The sequence below is a fragment of the Vicugna pacos genome, unplaced genomic scaffold, assembly GCF_048564905.1.
Source record: "Vicugna pacos unplaced genomic scaffold, VicPac4 scaffold_112, whole genome shotgun sequence".
NCBI lineage: Eukaryota > Metazoa > Chordata > Mammalia > Artiodactyla > Camelidae > Vicugna > Vicugna pacos.
Window position 1 is genome coordinate 20,050 of NW_027328792.1, and position 21,144 is coordinate 41,193.

Genomic DNA, 21,144 nt, shown 5'->3' on the forward strand with positions numbered 1-21,144 from the left:
GAGGCCAGAAAAACAACTGCCTCCTCCCAAGTCACTAACAATGTTCTTAAGAGTCTGGGTATTTTTAACTCTATTTTTCAGGGAGACTATTCCAGAATTTTGCAAGCACCATTCTCCAGGTTGGCTCCCCTCCCAGTGCCCATCCCTTCTCACCTCAGATCCTCTGTCTGACTGCCTTCTGTTCATGGGAAAGCGAGTCCGGTAAGGTGGGGCTCCCTAGACCTCCCTCCCTCCCTCACAGGTGATTGTGACTAACTTCTCCCCATTCCTCACTGCAACTCTAGCATCTGAGGAGTCTACCCTCCCGTACCCTGCAGACTCTGCACCTTCCCAAGATGCACACGTGGCCACGACCCTCCCTTCAGATTTCTTCCTGGCTGGCCCTGCCCAGCCCCTGGCCCCTTAAGGATAACTGGCATTGCTTTGAAAATGGCAAACGCCACTGACTGACACACCAAAGCTGTATGGTCTGGGCTTTCCTCCAACCAAGACACAGCCCTGCCCCCCCTCAGCCTCAGTCTGCAGCTCTCGAGATGATCTAATTCACATGCAAGGCTGTGAACACCAGCTAAGAATGACGACTCCCAACGTGTATCTCTAGTCCGGCTCCTTCACCTGAGCCCCAGGCTCATCGACCCGAGTGCCTCTTTGAAGTCCTAATTTGGATGACAAATGGCATCTTAAAAATGCCTCATGTCCACCATTTACTCTAGAATTCCATTCCTGGCAGGTATCTCCCAGACTCCCCATTTTAGTAACAGCCCCAGCACCCACCGAGGTGTCTGAGGTCACATTCAATTTCCACTGTTCCCTCCACCAGGCCCTGCCCTGGAATCAGTCCTGTTATTTCCATCAATAAGCCCATCTCAACTGTAGTTCTGTAGGGACCATGGCCGGAAACACACAAGCTCACAGCATGGTGCACTAACAGTCCTCCGTATGGTGCTCCCTGGAGGGGGAGGCATCTCCTGCTGCTGTTCACCTCAGAAGGCAGTGGATTCTCACACAGGATGTCCAGGAGAAGGGACTCAAGGTTCTCCCATGGTCTGAGCTTTGAAGGGCCCGAGGTCTGGGGGAGCTCCTAATTAGCAGACACACTTGCCAATGAGCAGATGAGGATGGGGGAATCCACGCAAGGCTGTTATCACTTCAACTCATGGGCTCTCAGGAGCCACGGGAAAGGCCTGTGTCCAGTGTACAGCCCAGCCATCACAGATCCCAGCCTGCATTTGCCAACCCGGACAGCCTAGACTCCATCTACTTGTGACACTTACTTCTGTTCTGTTCCCCACCCAGAATGTGATGGACTCATTCAGATATTCTGGCCTGTCTCAAGAGAGACAAATTCAGTGAAAAATGAAGTGTCCACATTTGGACCAGAGCATGAAAGGAGAAACAAGGCCTCATGGTCAGCATGATGGTGGTGGCCAAACCCTTCCACCGGGTGAGATGAACCATGGTGAGGGTGAGAATCCAGGGTCCTAGGTCGGCCAAATCATCTTCCTTCACGGTTGTCTGGGGTGTTGGAGACTGACTACCACAAACTAACGACACGGCTGTCAGTGGTGGATGTCAGCTGCAACAGAAACGGATTCAACTCTTTACTGCCAACATGGGTTAAAAGTAAAGGCCGGGGCAGGGAGGTCTGCACGGCTGCTGAGGCAAACCACAGACCCAGCTCTGAATGCCCACTGGCTGGAGTAGAGAGGAAGCTACGGCCCTTTTAGCTGTCCCTGTGTCCAACAGATCCAGGTGAGCCAGCTACTTAGGAGAAGGTCATGTTGTCCTGATACCCAGAAAAACCAGCCTCGTAAAGGGAACAAATAGTGTCATGGATTTTAGACCCAATTCTGCCCCTTTATGAAGGCAAAGTAAAGTAAATGGCACGGGGAAGTTGAATGCAAAAAAAAAAATTAAAGAACCAAACGGTGACCGCTTCCTCCAACAGCGTCCCCTGCAGCTGTCACCTCCGTGGCGACCACTTCCTCATGACGGCCAGGAAGCGCCGTCATGCACGTCACACAGCGACAGCCAGGAACCGCGTGCCGAGCACGTTTGTGTAAAAGCAGGAATCGAGCAAAATGCTGCAGAGTTTGACCTTACAAGTTTAAATACTCCATGAAAAGAATCCCTGAGCACCCGACAAAATCAATTCGCATCTTACTTCTTCAAAACAATCAAACAAATTTAATAAGGGCGCATTTGTCACCAAATAAAAGGAGGACCAAACATGTTCCTCAAAAGCAAGGATTTCAACAGGTATCAAACACCAGTGGGTGATGAGCTAACAAAGCAAATATTCCAAAAAATTAGAAAATAAAAAATGACTAAGATAATAGATGGATCAAAACAGCTGTTAAGTTGTTGCTTTTTAAAGTGATGGAGACTGTACGGAGGGCAATCTGGCTATTTCCAATGCAGGGTGTGCACAGCCCACATTTTCAGAAGCAACAACATGCTCACTGGGCAGTACAAGTGAAAAAGGAGTAAAGAAAAAGGAAAAGAGGAACAAGAGAAAATTAGAATCACACAAGAACAAAAATGATTTTGACTGCATGTACAAGAATTTATGTGAGTGTGTGAGGCCAGGGACGCGGGGATGGTGAGGCCCAACCTCACCTCCTGCTCAAGGGAAAGCAGGGGCCTGAGGGGAGCGGCGCTGCCGGGGGACCACAACGTGTTCAGCTCCCCTAACCAAAATTCGACCTACAAGCGTCTAGGCAGCTTTTGAGCTACAAATTGTTGTCGCATTTCAGTCTGGACCGTTTTACTCACTTCCACCAAGAGTAGCAGGAGAGAATGAGGCTCTGCTCCTGCACCAAAGCATTGTTTAAAAAATTAATGACTGTGGAATAGTAAAAGAAACAATGGAGTAAAAGTGACTGGAGGAGAATGTGCTTGACCCTAGCTCACTGGCCGCGTTATCTCAATGACGTTCAGATGCTGGCTGAGCCCTTATGGTACCACAATAGACAGACCCACAAGGAGGCAGGTTTAATGCGCTGAACCACTGTGGGCTAAGTACACATCCGGCTACTCCGCCAAGTCCCAAGGGCAGAGTTCAAAGGCAAAAACAAGCTGGCATTCTCTGGTGGGTCTGCAGACTCAGAGACAAGCATTTGTTGAGCAAAAATATCACCAGTGCCTCCTATGACAAAAGAAGTGGCACTGGCGTGGGGGCTGGGGCAGGGCTCCAGGCTTCCACTGCTCACTCACCACTCTGCCCAGGGGGAGAAGGTGGTCCCTGCTTAGGTTTCGCTGATGCACCTACCTTGACTAATGTCTGGGGCCTCAGCAGGAGTTGACGGGTGAGGTGAACAGAGCCAGACTCTGTGTAGCACGGTGCTGGGAGCTATGCCCTCAGCAGTGCCCAGGCTCCTAAACATGTCAACTCATCTCCAAGAAGCAGATGGGGAGTGCGAGCATATAGATCACAGGGCCCTGTGAGGACAAGTACAGATCATGGCCACGACATGCCTCTCCTCTTCCTTAAGCCATAGAGGTATTTCCGGGGAGGAACAGAAAATTCATCCAGAGCCTGCTAGGTGGGCTCTCGCAGGTGGGACTAGTGTCCCCTGTGCTTCTCACTCACAGGGCTGGTCTAGACATTCTTTTTATCAATTCTCTAGCATCTTCTCCTCCAACTTACCAACAACCAGAAAGTAGGATCTGATCTTAGGTAAGTTCAAGAATCACAGAGCACCACCTCCAAAGCGGGCCCGGTAGCACATGCCAGGTCTTCTGACCGCCACCTGTGGGACCACCATGAGCCCTCTCCAGACTCAAGGACCGAGGCCGTAGGCCGGGGGGACACAGCTTCCCTCACTCACCCCAGCAAAGGGGGACCACGTCTCGGCAAAGGCATCTCACCCTCTTCAGCCCGAGGGACAACACAATAGATATATGGGGAAACAGAGCAGAAGGTGGGGGGTAGGCAGCCCAGAAGAGCTCATCTGTACTTCCGAGGCAAAGTGGGGCCATTGACTTAATCACAGGGACAAAGTGGGAATGAACATTTCCCTGCTCTGTCCCATACACCGTGATACGCCTTTCCCTGCATAAGGAGTTCATTAGGAAGTCCCTGGCGGTGTTTCTGATGTCCTAACTTGGCATGGTGGCTGTCGGGCAGGAAGAGACGGCCTGAGCTGAAAAGGTGCTGGGCCTGGGAGGCAGGTGACAGCGGCTCCAGCCGCAGCTCAACCAGCGCCTCGTTCTGCCTCTCGGGGCTCAGCATCTCATCTATAAGCAAAGGGATGAGCATGTACCAGGACAGGCTGCCCAACAGAAATGAAATGAGAGCCATGTAAAGAAAGTTTCCCAGTTGCCACGTTTAAAATTTGAAACAAAGAAACAAACCAACAAACAAAAAACAAATACTAGAATGTGATTTTAAGAACAGATCTTACTTAATCTACTGTATGTAAAATACTATTATTTTGACATGTAATCAATATAGGAAGTAAAGAGATAGTTTATGTACTTTTACTAGACAAGCCTCAGCGTCTGATGTGCATTTGACCTACAGCACATCTCAGCTGAGTCCAGCCTCCTCCCCAGTGCTCCTAGCATCAGTGGCTTTGGCTACTTTATTGGACAGCAACTCCAGGGGTCCCACCATGTTCCTGGCTGTAAAGCGGGAGTAAGTGTCCACAATAACCCTAAAAGGATCTCTCTGAAATAAAGGCGGATTCACTTTGAAATGTCTGGAAACCGGCGGGCTGCACCTCCCTCCCCCCTTGGCTACAAGATTGACTTCTTCCTTGCTGATCCCTTTCTGGATGTAGGGAAGCAATCCAGCACACAGCCAAGGTGGACTGGCTTCCAGGTAAATTTACCTGCTGTCTGTGTCCAGTCCCATGAAGTCCTCCTTCTCAAACGGGATGTAGGGGAGGGGGATCTTGTCCCCAGAATTCTTGGGGCCACCATCCAGCCACTTGGACTTGAGCAAGACGAAGAGTGACTCAGTGAAGTCCTCGATCCTCTTCTCCACCACCCTGCAGTACTCTTAGATTGAAGGCAACGTCGGTGCGCGTCTGCTCGGCTACCTCCCCATGCTGCACAAAGACAAAAAGCTGAGAGTCATTAAGCGATGTGCCATACAGCTCCTCTGCATGTGGAGCTTCTCGAAGGCCTTGGCAGAGAGACATTCGGTAATGGTGACAAGGCCCACGACCTTGGGGTGTTTCTGGAAGACGCTCCACCGATTCTCGGGCACATAGCGGTGCCTGTAGTGGATACAGAGTGTCCACTGGGAGCCACAAGGGCTGATATGGCTAACCGAGGTGAGTAGCTGATAGATGCAAAAGAAATTCTCCTCTGAGATGATCTCTATGGATTGGACCACAACGGGACGAGTCTGGTGGTCCTCAGCACACTGCACGTAGTCAGGGATGCTCATGTTGCAGGCCCTGCCGAGAGGGGGAGGAGATCGAGGTACATTCTCTGCTGTGTGCTACGGGCCCATCTGGGTTGCGGTGACCTGGTGCGTACCAGCCAGAAGACAAGGGAAGCCAAAGCAAATCCAAGGGTACAGTTTGTCCTCAGAGTCTGCATATGGCTACTGTAGCTCGATCACATTACCCAGCTTTTGGTCTAGGCTTCCTGCCTCTGCAGAGAAAGGTCATTTCTTATTTTCTATTTCCAAGCACCTAGCAAGGCCCTGATGCAAAGTCACTGCTCAAAAATGCTCAATAAAGAAATGAACAAAGGAAATGCTTCCCCAACCCCCTTCAGCAGAATATAAAGAAAAGGACCACAGTAGGATCAAAAGATCTGGATTCCTATTCAATTTATTTGAACTCCTAAGCTTCATAATAATGGATAAGAAAACTTGCCTTGGGGTAGAGGGTATTGTTCATTGGTAGAGCATATGCTTAGCATGTACGAGGTCCTGGGTTCAAACCCCAGTACCTCATTTTAAAAATGAAACAAGTAAATACACCTAATTACCCAGCTGAAAAAGTATTTTTTAATTCAAAAGTCAAAAAACACCTTGCAATTGACACAACATTGTAAACTTGACTATACTTCAATTAAAAAAAAAAGCCTTGCCTTACAAGAATATATCTGGATTACGGATGTTTGAAAATGTAAAATGCATAGGGTACCACCTGCATAAAAGGAGGTGACTGTACACATGTTCTATCCCTCCTTTATGAGTTATACTTCCTTTGGGGGGGTTATAACCTCTCAGAGCTAATTTTCTCAGATTAAAAAATATAAACATTACCTGATTCTCAGTACTGCTGAAGAATCAGATAACTCTATGAAAGCATCTGACCCACAGAGTTTACTCAATAAATGTTTGTTGAATGAATGAATAAACAAGCAAAGTGAATGCTGCTCCCTGCCACAAACCATCATAATGGTACTGCCTGGAAATCCCAAGCCCACGTTCACCCGACTCTGCATTAACAATGTGGGTGACCTGGACAGGCCTGCGTGCTTCTCGAAGCCCCAGTTTAATCGTGAATAGAAATAAGGGCAATAACACAAACCTCAAATTGTTAGTGAGTCAGTAATGAATTGTACCCCAACACTGCAAGATGGAACCATTAAGAAAACTGGGCAAAGGGCCCATAGGCCCTCTCCATATAATCTCTTACTACCACATGGGAATCTACATTACATCTCAAAATTAAAAGTCTAATATTTTAAAGAGGTTATCGAGGTTAGGTGAGCTCACTGTCTCAAATAAGGAACACACAGTACAAATAGGACAATGCCCAGCCCATGAGATACACTCAGTTAACATTCCCACTGAGCCCACTAGCCCCTCCAACTTCAGAACAAGAGGATGGGTCCTCGTGGCAACAGGCCACAGCACCTGAAGCTAACAAAGCTAATGGTGTCCACTTAAAAGAGCCCCTGTCACCACCCTTGTTCTAATTTTCTATTTGTAATTTTTTTCTTTTCATTAAATTGGAACTCCAAATTGCATAGAATTCTTACCAGATATCATGATGGCAGCCCTTCAAAACCTGACCACAGAGATCATGATGGCAGCCCTTCTTGGTGAAACAATAAAATGAAAAGCCATTTCCACAAGACCTCTGTGTAAATCTACTAGGGAACTTCATCCTGGACTGAGGAAGAGGACTGGGGAGTAGGGGGTAAACTGGGACACGGAGAAATATGGGCCACCTGTCCCACAATGGACTTTAGACTCACCCTCACCCTCCAGGAACGTCTAAATACACACAGACAGAGTGCTATGGACAAGAATTTTTTTTAAACAAATCCCTGAATCCCTAGCAGATCTTGTTTCTACCGAGACACAAATGTCTTATTTGTATAATGTTTCACAGAAGCCTTAAAATATTATCACCCCAACTTGACACATCAAGAAACTGAGGTAGAGAATTTTATCACATTCTACAAGATTAGAGAGAGGCCACGTCAGACACCGTATTTAAATCCAAGTCCCTGCTCCGTTGCTCACACTAGAAAGTGTCACATACTGCCTCTTTCCTGCCCTCTCCCTGCAATAAATCTCTGAAGAGTCTTTTCTGTGTCACCTGCAATCAAAATCACATCAATTTTTCACAAAGAGCTATGTCACTCCTTGGAGGACATACCAAAATCTAAAGGGTTGGGTTGAGAGGAGATATTTGCATTTTCTGTTTCTCAAAGGAAACATGGCTTTAAAAGAAACTGAAAAGTATTTATCTAGTCTAAGCGCTCATTGTGCACAGAAAGAAACGGAGGCTCAGAGGAGAAGAGGAAAGGGCGTTATTAACAAATATTGCCTCAGTGCAGCACCAAGCCAGCCCTGGGCACTTCTGGGGGAGGATCTGGAAGGCCCAGGAGAATGAGTGTTAGAAAATAGAAAGAGAAGAAGAATATAAGGCCCCGTCTCTACACCACCATACCATGAATTTCCACCAAATTACCCAGTATGGGTGCAGCCAATAGTAAGGTTGTCTAAACAGGTTATTGAAACCTGGAATTCTCAACCATAGTGGAAATTCCAGCATTTACTGTGCTTTTTTCCCAGTTCAATCATCAATTCAGTGGGCATTCTGTACCAGGGACTACACGAGACCTGGAGTTCTCCCAAATAAAGATCTCTATTACCACGTGTGCAAACCACATAAAGGCAACCAGAAGAAAAGCGCCCACAGATAAGATGGAATTACTGAAACTGAAAGCAGCCAAAGAGCATATATTACTAGGAAAAATGGTGCTCCTATAAATGGACTCATGGACATAGAAAGCAAACTGTATTTAGCAGGCAGGAAAGGAGGGATTAACAGATACAAATTAGTAAATATAAAATAAATGACAAGGACCTGCTATATAACACAGGGAACTATATTCAATTTCTTGTAATGAGTTATACTAAAAACAATCTAAAACATATATATATACATATGCATATGTTTATAACTGAATCTCTGCTGTACACCTGAAACTAACATTGTAAATTGACTACACTTAAATAAAAAATAATTTAAAAAATAAGTAAAAATAAAAGCAATGCCATTAAGAAAAAATAAAAGAACACTCTAATCCCCTTAGCTGTAGGTGGTGGAGAATTCTGGTTGCAAACACCAAGTCCACTGGATCACTCCAGCAATGGCTGTCACTCTTTCTGACCATCAGTGAGTCACTTGTTTCACTGAGGTTTCTTTTCTCTTCTGTGAAAGGCTACAGCTGCAACTAACGATGTATAGAATCTCATCATTCACAAGCCCAACAAGTAGTGAGGACTTCCCATGGGCCAGGCTCTGGACAGAGGAAAATATAGGGTCCGAAATATATTCATGGGTAGAAGAAGTTTGTGCCATAAAGACGTTAATTCTTCCTGTTTTGATAGACAGATTCATTGCAATTCTGATTAGAATTCCTACCAGATTTTTCTTGGAATGTAACAAGTGAATTTATGGTCAAGATTAGCCAAGAAGTTTCTTTAGAACCACCACTGGGGAGGGGTGGATAGGCCATTAATTTCCACTGCTCTTTCTGAAGTGATAAAAACGTTCTGGAATAATAATGGTTGCACAACTGTGAATATGCTAAAAGCTGCTGAATTTTACCATTTAAATGGATGGAATTCATGGTGTGTGAACTATATCACAATAACGCTGTTATATGAAAAAATATTTCTTGACAAATATTTTTCTTTTTATACCACTAGTCTGTCCCACAATTTAAGAAAAACAAAAAACCAATACAAACCAAACTGTGCCAGGAGTTCTTTAGGACTGCAATATCCCTGGGTCTCCAAGGCCTCTGGTGATGCTGTTCCTGTTAACACACACTAGCTGGGCTGGGCTAGTTAGGGACTGTAACTGTCTTTTTAAAATCGACGGTCACACGTTTCACCCTTGGAGAGGGAAGGAAGGAGGATATCACAGCTTCATGCCTTCAGCTCATTTTTAACAGAACCAAGCCCTGCTTTCACCACTGTTAATCCCTCTCACTATAAAAACACGTGACATCAACAAGCACCGCCATCATAATACCTGAAAGTGTTCAAGGTACTTACCTGCGGCAGAAACACTGAGGGAGGAGACAGAAGCTTGCTCAGCACTGATGCTCCCTTTTCCCGACTCCACCAGGTGAAGCTGGGCGCTACAGCCAGAGGCCCTCAGCCCCGGGAGCAGCACACACGCCACTGAGCTGGTCCTGAGGGAGGGTGAAAGGGAAAGGAGGGCAGCCCTAGGGGGGAGGGAAAGGGGGGGTGCGGGCTGCAGCCCCGCTCGGAGGCCAGCCCCAGCACCAGCATAAGCCGCCCGCTCCCGTCCAGGTCCGCAGACCATGCCCACCCGGGAAACAGCCCGCCCATTGGTGGGGACGGGCAGGCGGCCGAGGAGAGGAAGACCGGGAGGGGAGGACTCGCCGGCGGGAGAGGGGAAGCGGATGCCAGCCGCGGACTGAGGGGAGCCCGGCTGGGTCAAGAGGCGGCAGGGGCACACCTGGCCCTGGGCAGCTGTGGCCGGTGCGCCGGGGCAGGTGGCGCGGGCAGAGGGGTCTGGCCCGAGCAATCGAGCTGAACACACGCTGACTGGCGCCCTGGGGGGCTGTGACACGCCGACCGCCCTCCCGCAGCCGCCTCACCCCTTTCCCGATATCCCCTCACCTTGCACTTCCACAGCCAGAGGCCCCGGCCCCAGGCAGTAGCCAAAGGCCTACAGGGCGACAGAGCTGAGAAGCCATTGGGGCCGATCCCCGGCTCGGAGCTGGAGCTTCCAACCCGCGGTCCAGCTGGCAGCAACTGCGCATGCGCAGGAGGGCCAGCGATCCGCTCTGGGTCCTGAGAGAGAAGGGGAACCGAGGGAGGGAGAATAGGGGAGGAGGAGGGGAGGCGGGGAAAAGTGGAGGGAGACACATGGACAGGAGGAGCAGAGGGAAGGCAGTTATCTGGAATTGGGAGGGGAGTAACAGAGATGGGGAGAAAGCGTTTTACCTCTTGTGGCACCCCGAAGGAGGCAGCAGTCCTGCCTATACACCCTTCTCTTACCCGTCATTGCCCACAGCTCATATTTTACGTCCCTGGCCCAGCCCTCCAGCTAAGGTCTCTGCAGAAACCCTACGGGTATCATACCCGTTGCCCCCACAAGGAGCTAGGTTTACTGTTGCTCAGGGAACCAAGCACCCGCAGGTGTTGTTTCTCAGAACTACCTTGGGAAGAGTACATATTCCCCTTTTACACGCTGGGAAACAGGCAGGCACGATCTCTGCCTTAGCTCCACTGTCCCAAATGTTGGGCTGGCAGGGAGCGGGAGGTAAAATGTCAGAGCCCCAGAAGGAGCAGACTGCCTGAGTGTTGGTGTAGAGTCCCCATCCCTCCTGGGTAAACCACACCCCAACCTCGGGGAATAATCAAGGGCTCACCGTAGGCCCCTGTGTGTGGGAGAGCTGCCCTCAGTCCCAGTGTCCAACTTGCTAGGTAGGTAGAAGTGTTATTGAGTCCAAATTCATTCTCCTCAGTGCAGGACAGGCCAGTAAGTTGGGAGACCAAGTGTTGGGGCATGGAATAGCAAGTTTCTGTAGACCTAGATGGCAAACTAATGTCCTGGAAAACCATCTCCCCAAGTCACAATTCAGGCTGCTTTCCTATGTGCTTGGTTTTTGCAAACTTCTTGGTGTAGGAATTCCTTCTTGTTAGAATCCTTTGTTCTTGCAGCTATCTCCCTGGGTCAGATCCCTGTAAACCTCCAACAAAACAAACGTTATTTTCTATTCTGCAACGTGTTATCTTTATATGATTGGAAAAGTGTTAAATACCCTTAAAGGTCAGAGCCTTCAGAATAGGCTCTCCTGTATATTTTAGGCTCTAGGCAACATTGTTTTACAAGCAAGAAGAAGCCTAGGAGACAGAGCACAGGGTTAAAGTCAAAGGAACAGATCTAATATGGAGTCAGATTTCTTCTTTTCTATTACTGTGGCAGAAGCCACTTGAGGATTTAAATCCCTTAAAGTTAAAAATAAGTAAAACTTTAAAGGAATTTACATACATTGGTGGGAACTTGCATAGCATATCTGGAAAAGCACACAAAGGATTGTAAACATTGGCATCTCCAGGGAGGCATGTAAGAACAGAGGATGAGGGAAAACTTCTTTCACTTGAGTATTTTTTGCTCTGTTTGAATTTTTTTAACCATATGCATATATTTCTTTTTCAGTTAAAATAAATGTGTAATGGAGCAAAGGAGTAACTAGCTCAGCAAATACAGCAGCCATAGACTCACTGAGTCATCATTTTCGATTTAAGCCAGGAAGCATTGATTGTCTCTCTCCTATGTGCCCAGTGCTGTTTTAAAACTCTTTTATATATTTTTTTAATAAAATAATAACATGCTATCCCTCACCCCTGCTCAGGGCTGGTGGGAAACCAACTGAGTTTTTATTGAGTTGTTTTCCAAGGAGTAGAGATGAGTTATAAACAGAACACAACTTCAGGGCAAAACAGGCGGACTGGTTTTCCAGCAGGCCAGATAGCGATGACGGGTTTTCAATAGAGGCGCACAGAGGCTGAGAGAGAAAGCCTCCAGGACCCTACAGAAAGCTGCCCACAGTGCCTTCTCCATGGCACTACTGAAATAGGAAAGAACAAATCTGACTCCATATTAGATCTGTTCCTTTGACTTTAAACCTGTGCCCTGTTTCCTAGGCTTAGTCTTGCTGTTTCTGCACCTTTTGTGAAACAATGTTGCCTAGATCCTGAAATATACAGGAGACCCTATTCTCAAGGCTCTGACTTTGAAGGATATTATCACTTTTCCATTCGTATAAAGATAACAAGATACAGAATAGAAAATAACATTTGCTTGTTGGAGGTTTACACGGATCTGACCCAGGTGAAGAGCTGCAAGAACAAAGGATTCTAACAACAAAGAATTCATACACCAAGTTTGCAACAACCAAGCATTCCCGCTTCCCCTTTTTAATATAAGAAGAGCCTGAATTCTGACTTGGGATGATGGTTCTCCAGGACATTGGTCTACCATCTTCTCCGCTGGCTTTACAAATTAAAGCCGCTATTTCTTGCCCCAAATCCTTGTCTCCTGATGTGTTGGCCTATAATGCACGAGTAGAACAAGCGTGGACTCGGAAACACAAACATACATTGAAAGTACGCATTTGGTATATTAAATGACCTGCTTCCACTCGTATTCCTGAGGTTTTCTTCTCTTGACCACTCCTACTATATTTATGAAAAACCTGTCATGTGGACACATTTCCTTCTCTAGCCACTACCCTTCCATGTAAAAACTGATGCCAAGAAGGCAATGGAAGTTGCTAGAAGGTATTACCTGGCCAAAAAAGAGCAGAAGTGGGTTCTGGCTGATGTTCAGGAGCAGGCCGGGGCACCTGACAAGATGTCATAAGTACGGATAGACAGCTGGGCACCAAAGGAGAAGCTTCTAAACTTCCATGAGGGAATTGTTGGATAGGAAGGAACAGTCCCAGACTATAGCTCTGATCCCACCACGAGCTTCCTGGGCAAGGCTGGGCAAGTCATTTAAATTCTCTAGACCCGTGCTGTCCAACACGGGAGCCACCAGCCACATGCAGGATAATGATGTTATTCTGTAGCCAGACAGAATTATAAATAAACACTTTATTGCAAAGGGTCAGCAGGTATAATATTTAAAAACATTATTGGTTATCTTGCCCTAACAAGTTATTTTTGTATGTCTAGCTTTCTGTGGGTTGTAATGCCTGCAACTAATGTTTCCCTTACAGTGAGGTATTTTGAAATTATAAGTTACTGGACACAGTACACTCATATCACAGTTGAAAAAAAACTGATCTAAATAAGCAAGGTGATCTGACTTAGTAGTTATGAGCAGGGGCTCTGGGGCCAGCCTGCATAAGTATTAATTCTCACTCTCCCTCCAGGGAGTTCTGTGTGAATCTTGGACAAATTATTGTTGCTGTTGTTGTTGTTGTTGTCATTGTCATTGTTATTATTTGTGCCTCTTTTTCCTTACCTTTTAAATAGCGAGGAAAATGTAGACTCTATCCCCTACAGTGTTGGCAGGATTAAATGAGTAAACGTCTGTGCTGCCCACTTCCCTGGGTTTCAGCATTCTCCAGGCAATCAGTGCCAAACGCAGTGGCATTCTCCACTGTCTTCGTCAGTCTGGGATTCTGTAACAAATTACCGTGTGTCGGGTGGCTTAAACAACCAGCATATTCCTTATGGTTTGGAGGCTGAGGCTTTCAAGGTCAATGTATCTGGGAGAGGATTGCCAGCTCGAAGATGGCTGTCTTCCCACTATCTTCATGGCCCAGAGAGGAGAGAGAAGCAAGCACTTTGGGGCCCTGTATAAGAACACTAATACCATTCATGAGGGCAATACTCTCATGACCTCATTTTATCCTACTAATCACCTCCCAAAGGCCCCGCATCCTTATATCATCAACCTGGGAGATGAGGTTTCGACATATGGATTTTGAGGGGATGCATTCAGTCCACACATCGGCTAACTCTCCCAAACATGCAGTCATCAAACCTGTAGCTAATTTCAAAATAATGTTTATATCTCTCTGCCCATTTCCATTCCTACATCTACTAACACTGAAGCCCTGCTACATTTTATTTCTTATTTTCCTTGTAGAGGTTTAATTGATTCCTCTAACTCCAAGGATTCGCTCACTCCAGTCTGCTTGACAGCCCTGCCAGGTAGGACTTCCTTAAAACACCTTCCCACTTCACCTGGTTGTTTTTTAGGTGTAAATGTCAGAATTCTCTCCACACCCCATCCTAGACCTTTAATCCCTTACACTACCGCTCACTATGTTATTTTCCTATTACCACTGTAACAAATTCCATTAAGCTTAATAGCTTAAACCAGCACAGACTTATCAGCTTATGGCTGTGGATGTCAGAGATCCAACACAGTTCTCATTGGGATAAATTCAAGATACCAGCAGGGTTCCTTCCTTCTAGAGGGTCTAGAAGAGAATGTTTCCTTTTTTTTTTTCCAGTTTACAGAGGTCACCCACCTTCCTTAGCTTGTGCCCCTCAACTTCCTCCATTTTCATGGTCAGCAGCCTTTCTGAACATTGCTCCATCGCTACACCTCCCTCTGATTTTAAACTCAGCTGGGAAATATCCTCCAATTTAAGGACCCCTGTGATTACATTCAGCCCACCTGGACAATCCAGACTACTCACCCTATTGTCTCATCTCAGGATCCCCTTGTCCCATCCCACTCAGGCAGTATGTATGTGGCTGTGACATTCACCTTGTGTAACATTTCCTCATGAGCAATTTATGGTTCAAGGCACTTATAAGTGACTTTTTGTTTTTCTTCCTTATCCTTTCTACATTCAGTTTGTCTGGTGAGATTATATGAATCCTTTTTATTTGTGCCCCTGCACTAATCTATAATAATGTATCATGGGTTTAAAGGCTAACTAATAGACAATTTAGGAGACAGAAATCCTCTAAGATTTTTAATCCTAAAATATCTGTCATCCCTTTTGCCATGTACAGTAACATGTCACAGGTGGCTACCCTGTGGCTGGGGAGGGACATGATTCTGCCATCACACTCCCCTCATTCTTACCAATGTGCTGATCAACTAACCAAGGATCTATGCTCTCCAACTCACTCACTTCCTCCTCCTTTGCATTGACTATCCTGTTCCCACCGCTTCCTTCATTCACCACATCAGGATTTCATGACCACATTCTCCCCTAAATGAAATGGGTATCTTGCATCTAATGCCTGACAGCTGTTCTTATTGTACATGCACACACTGACCTACACATAATCCCGTCCATCTCTTTATTTTCCTAGAATCTTCCAGAAGAATCAGTTCCATGATGATAATGATGATACTGACAATGATGACAGGGGCCTCTCAAGGATTCTGATAAAGAGGGAATCGATAAAGGGAGGGAATCATTGCAAAATTGCCCCAGAAACAGGCTTAAAGGTAAATAACTCTTATAGTGTTTAATGAAATTGACTAATATTTAACTATTTTTAAGACTTTATATCACTGAATTTAAAATTTTAACGGGAATTTTCATTCACCACTAACCAAGATTCAACTCTGGGACCAAAATCTAAGGATTTCTGTCTTCTAAAAAAGTGTCCACTAGCCTTTTAAACACGTGATCCTTTTAAAAAGTTTAGTGCTGGGCTGAAAATAAGCAGGATTCATATAATCTCACGAGACACAGTGAATGTGGAAAGACTAAGAAATAAAAATAAAAAGCCATTCATAACGTCTTGAACTTTACGTTGCTCACAGGGGAAAATGTTTGCCAATGTGTGTGTCACATCAACATGACGACTGAGTGGGATGGGGAAGCTGATCTTCCTCATCAGTCATTTATGCTGATTTGTTAGATGCCAAAACAGTTTCCTCATTGAAATTGCTTCTAACAAGTATGGAAGAATTTAGGTTCTACCAAAAGCAGGCTGAACATTTTCCCCTGCTTTCAGGTCTCTGGACTGAATGTCCCCACAAGAAGGACATGATTATGTTTCATAGGGAAGTCTTCCTGAGAAGCAACAGGCTTTTCTAGGGCAGAACTGCAGGGCCCCCCATGGAGGGCTGGAGGAGGTCTAGAGGGGACACTGGAAAAATAGCAGGAGTGAATTCAGATACTGCTGCTCAGGTCGCCAAAGACAGCATTGCTATCTCTAAGGATATGACATTCTCCCAAATTTTCCATGAGTGAAGGAGCCTGTGAACACTAAGCAGGTTGTTAAGACACAGCAGCACATAATTTGCGTGACAACACAATTAGAGTATGATTTGATATTTGCAAAATAACTAGCCCATTGTTCTTTGAAACTGCAGCAGTAGCAATAGAAATAAAAAAGACTGAGCCGTCTTGGAGACAACAATCAATAAACAATTCTAAATCTGCAGAATTCCTTGACAATATTCAAGCAATGAGCTAGATGTGTGCTGCAGATACCTCTTACTGCAGGGCTCACTCCTGCAAAGCATAGAACTAGTTTCTCAGCACACAGAGGGAACCAAGTCAAGAGTCCTAATCTTTTGAGATTTACTAAATGGCTGGAAAGATCAGACAAGTACATACAGGCAAATATGATTAAATGGAATCAAATAATATCAAATGTGATTTGAGCACAGACGAAAGGGAAATTCCTTTCACCTGGGATCTAGAGAGACTTCTTCAGAAAATGTGGCTCTGGAGACGGCCAAAGACATGGGTGGAATTTTGGCAGAACAGGATGTAAGGAATTTAAAAACTTATTCTATAATTCATATAAAAATTCAAAGGATCCCAAAAATCCAAAACAACTTTGAACAAGAAAAACAATGTTGGAAGACTTGCACTATCTGATTTTCAAACTTTTTTTTTATAAAGCTACAGTAATCAGAAATTAGGGTGTTGGTGTAAAACAGGAAAATAGAATAATGGAACACAATAGAATGTTCAGAACTAAACCAAGACTTATACAGACAATTGATTCTCAAAAAGGATGCTGTGGAGAAAGGATCTTTTCAGCATGTAGTGCTGGAACAATTAGATAGTGATACGCAAAAAAAAAATGAACTTTGATTCACACCTCACAAAATATACAAAATTTACCTCAAAATGGATCATAGATCTTAATAGGAAATCTAAAACTATAAAACAGCTAGGAGAACAAGCATAGGCTTAAGCTTTATGGCCTTGGGTTTGGCAAATTTTTCTTTGCTATGACACCAAAAGTATCATCTATTTTAAAAAGAAACTGATAGAGTGAACTTTATGAACATGAAGACTCTTCAATGCTCTTCTAAACACTGCTAAGCAAATGAAAAGACAAGCCATAGACAGAAGCTATTTGCAGATCATATATCTGATAATGGTCTCTCTTTGTATCTGATCCAGAATAAAGAGGTCTCAAAATTCAATAATAATTCAAACACCTGAATGAATGAGGCCAGAAAACACACTTCAGTAAAGATATCCAGATGGATAATAAGCATATGAAAAGATGCTGATTAAAGGTGTCATTAATGATTAGAGAAATACTTTTAAAAACCACAGTGAGATACTAGTTCACATACATACTAGAATGAATACAGTTAGAAAGACTGACCTTACAAGGTGCTGGCAAGGAAGTAGAGCAACCAGAACTGATACACACCACGAGGAATTTACAATAGTACAACCATTTTGGAAAAGTCTTTAACAGATTCTTTTAAAAAGGTAAACACCTATGTACCATATAATCCAGACATTCCTCATCTGGTGCTTTAGAAAGGAAAAGCATATGTCCATACAAAGACTTATAACCAAATATTCACTGCTATTTTATTTATAATAGCACAAGTTGTAAATAACCCATGCATCCATCAAGAAGTAAATGCAGAAAGAAATGATGGTCTATACAAACACTGCTCACAATAAACTCTTCAGTAAAAACTCAGCACTAAACAATACTCTACTATAAGACAAATAAGCTATTAATACAGCAACACAGATGATTCTCAAAATAATTACACTGAATGAAAGAAGTCAGACAACATAGAGTAGATACTGCATGAATCCATTCATATAAGGATCTTGAAAATGCAAACCAATATGTTGTGATAGAAAGCAGATCAATGGTTCCCAGGGGAAGAGACGGGGAGGGAGGGAGGGACAAAAAAAGTCAGGAGAGAAGCTTTGTGGGTGATGGGTATGTTCACTGTCTTGAGTGTGGTCATGGTTCCTTGGGGATATTCTTACGTCAAAACATATTAAGCTGTACACTTTAAACGTGTGAAAATTATTTTGCCAAGTATACCTCAAAGCTGTTTTAAGAAAAAAGGCACTTTAGTCCTGATCCACCTCAGCGCCTGATTGGAGTGACATGATCAGTCCCTCACACTGTCTGCCTAACGGGAAGGTAGAAAAGCTCTCACAGAAGATAACATGGATTTTTCATTTGCAATGTCTGCCATGTAATAAAGAATTTCTAGACATGCAACATGTCCAGACTATATGACAGATAACATGAGAATAAGGAGCATTAGACAAAGGATGCAAACCCCAGGTGATGTAGGCATCAGAGTTACCAATAAAGGCTATAAAATACTTTTAATATATTCAAGAAAATAAGGAAATGATGGGACAATAGATAACAGGGTAGAGACTTTCACCAGAGAAATATACTGGAATGTATTTTTAGGAAAAATCAAACTGATACTCTAGAACTGAAGCTTTCAGCTCTGGAAACAGGTAAACAGAGCTAATTAGGATCCCTTTTAAGTAAAACTTTCAGTAATTCTGGGTAAAATATAACAACAAAGTAACACAGAGCTAACTATGGAAAGAGAAGTTCCCTGATGACAATACAAAGAGGACACTTAAAGCCCAGAGTGGTCATCTTGTGAGCTGATGCCACCGCACCCTGGAGGGAAGGGGTTTTCATCTGCACATAAATAAGGATACAATGTCCATGTAGGAAAAAGGGTCCATACCAGATGTAGAAGACTCTTCCTCTATATCTATATAGTCAGAGACAGAGATGTAAAGTGGCAGCAGAGGTCACAGTGACACAGGGCCCTGGGCCAAGGAGTGTGAGCACCTCTGCAAGCTGGGAAAGGTAGGATGATGAATCCCTCCCAAGAGCCTAGGTGTGGAACTTAGCCTTGGCCACTCCTTGGTTTTAGCCCACTGACATTGACTTTGCACTACTGCACCCTAGAACAGTGAGAAGATGAATGTGTATTGCTTTAAGCCACTGAGTCTGTGGTCCTTTGTTACAACAGCAATAGGAAAGGAACTCAGGAACCAATATGAACTTGAACCACAGGCTGCCTTCTGTGCTGGCAGGGAGTCCTTTGTCTCTGATCCTGGGGGAGTGTCCTGTCCTCTGGCAGCATCCACAAACTACCTCATGCTAACTTGGCAGTTTGCAGAGGGTTAAATCTTATCCCTGCACAGTTCTTGATATTTAGTTAATAAAAATGATGGTGTCATCATGGGTATTTTTCCATCTTTTAAATACCCTTCAGTCTTCTAATAAAGCTACTTCTAATTAAGAGACCATGTAAATAGTTTTCAATCTTCATAATAAATAACTGTGGTTTTATCTGGTTACTTAAATTATGAATAATAATGTTCACATTTGTAAAAGTTATTAAAATCAACATTGTTTAATGAAAATATCATTTCTTTTCGCATGAACATGTATTAACTACAAGAAATGTTCCATGCTTTCTTCTACGATTTACTGTTAGAGCCTTAAAGAATAATATTTTCCTCAAAAGATATTACGGCAAAGGGATTTCTTTTGGTGGAACTGTTCCGGCATCAAATCTGGTGCATGTCTCAGGCCACTGGCAACATAGAGATGATAGAAATTAGGAGGCATTATAAACACAGAATCATTTTTAAAGGAATTAAAAAAACTGGATGTGTGTAAACAAAGAATCAGGGAATATTCTGGTGAAATAAATGTATTTTTCAGCTTAAGCAAGACATGGGGTGAATAAATCTGAAATGAAAAAACCACCCAGAGATTAGCAGCGAGTCATGCATGCAGTGTGAATGATCAAAACCAAGTTGTTTCCAAACCAGTGTGCAGGCTTGATGCCTTCATGAATCAAATCTGTGTGGCACCAGGCCACCTCGAATACATGTTGATGAGGTATTTATAAGCCCTTCACCATCCCAAATCAAAGCCCACGCACGAGCCACAAGACCATCACCTACACATTTGGAAAACACACAACATGGTGAATAGCACTTTTCTTGTTCAGTAGCCGGTGGCAGCGAACTGTCAGCAGACAGAGATACAGGGACACAGAGGCACCTCCCCTCACTCAGCTGATAAACTTCCGTGCATCCCTGGGGACAGGATTGTCATAAAATGCACCATGGATTGATCCTCCTCCTAGGAAAGGAACCGTAGTGCTGTCATTAGGTTTGAGCAGGGGTGGGTGGAGGATCTCAGAAGAGTTGTTTCAGCACACCAATAGAATTCTTGGCCACCGTGACCACGAAAGACAAGTCCCCTGCCATCCCGGTAGGCACTTGGGCTCCTGACAAAAGCTGGGCTCAGTAAAGGGTTGAGTAGAAGGCACAGACCTGAGGGATGCCCCAGCAATAGGCAGGAGGTAGGGCCTGGTTTATACTGATCTGGGTGTATCCCAGACTCATCCGAATACGAAATCAGAAATTTGCAAAACAGCAGAGCTGGGGTGGATCATCTACTCCAGACTCCTCACCTTACAGTTAAAAGGGTGGCAACCCTGACAGGCAAAGCAACGTGCTAAAGGCAGAGCGTGGAAGTGGCAGTGCCAGATGAAACGCAGCGTGCAACCCCCGTTCAAGGCCGCTGACTCTGACGACGGGGCCAAGGTTTCCAATGAGGAGAATAAGACAGTGTAAATACTTTGTTCCCCCTAAAACCCCAAATGTTTTTTAAAGGCACAAAAACTCACCTTAACTAGATCTCTTCTGAGGGGGCTCTCTTCTGCTTCTTCGTCTTTCTGTCTCCATTTCCCTCTCTCAGACACAAACACATTCAGTTTTGTGAAAGGGGACTTCCTTCCATACAAAGACAGACTTCACATCTTCAGAAAGATACCTGAGAAAGCACGTTTCTCAATTCAAGTCTTTGTGTGAGTTCTGGGCAACTGGCTTATTTTCTAGAACAATCGGTAGTTACAAAATCAGGAAATCATCTTCCACAAAGGCAGAGTTCTGGTCCGTGTTGAT

At 44.6% G+C, this 21,144-nt stretch overlaps 2 long non-coding RNA genes across 2 annotated transcripts in view; both read right to left on the minus strand.

The window, feature by feature from the left end:
• The window catches only part of LOC140694924 (uncharacterized), a 29,709-nt gene extending 20,046 nt beyond the window's left edge, over window positions 1-9,663 (minus strand). The window contains exons 1-2 of the long non-coding RNA XR_012070587.1: window positions 9,491-9,663; window positions 4,836-5,054 (exon numbers count right to left, since the gene is read on the minus strand). This is a non-coding gene — a long non-coding RNA (uncharacterized lncRNA). The remainder of the gene's footprint in view (window positions 1-4,835; window positions 5,055-9,490) is intronic.
• A 3,112-nt stretch (window positions 9,664-12,775) lies between these two features.
• Window positions 12,776-21,144, minus strand: LOC140694926 (uncharacterized). The gene is made up of 3 exons (XR_012070590.1): window positions 20,868-21,144; window positions 13,443-13,602; window positions 12,776-13,038 (listed from the first exon to the last, which is right to left on the minus strand). It is a non-coding gene; the product is annotated as an uncharacterized lncRNA (long non-coding RNA).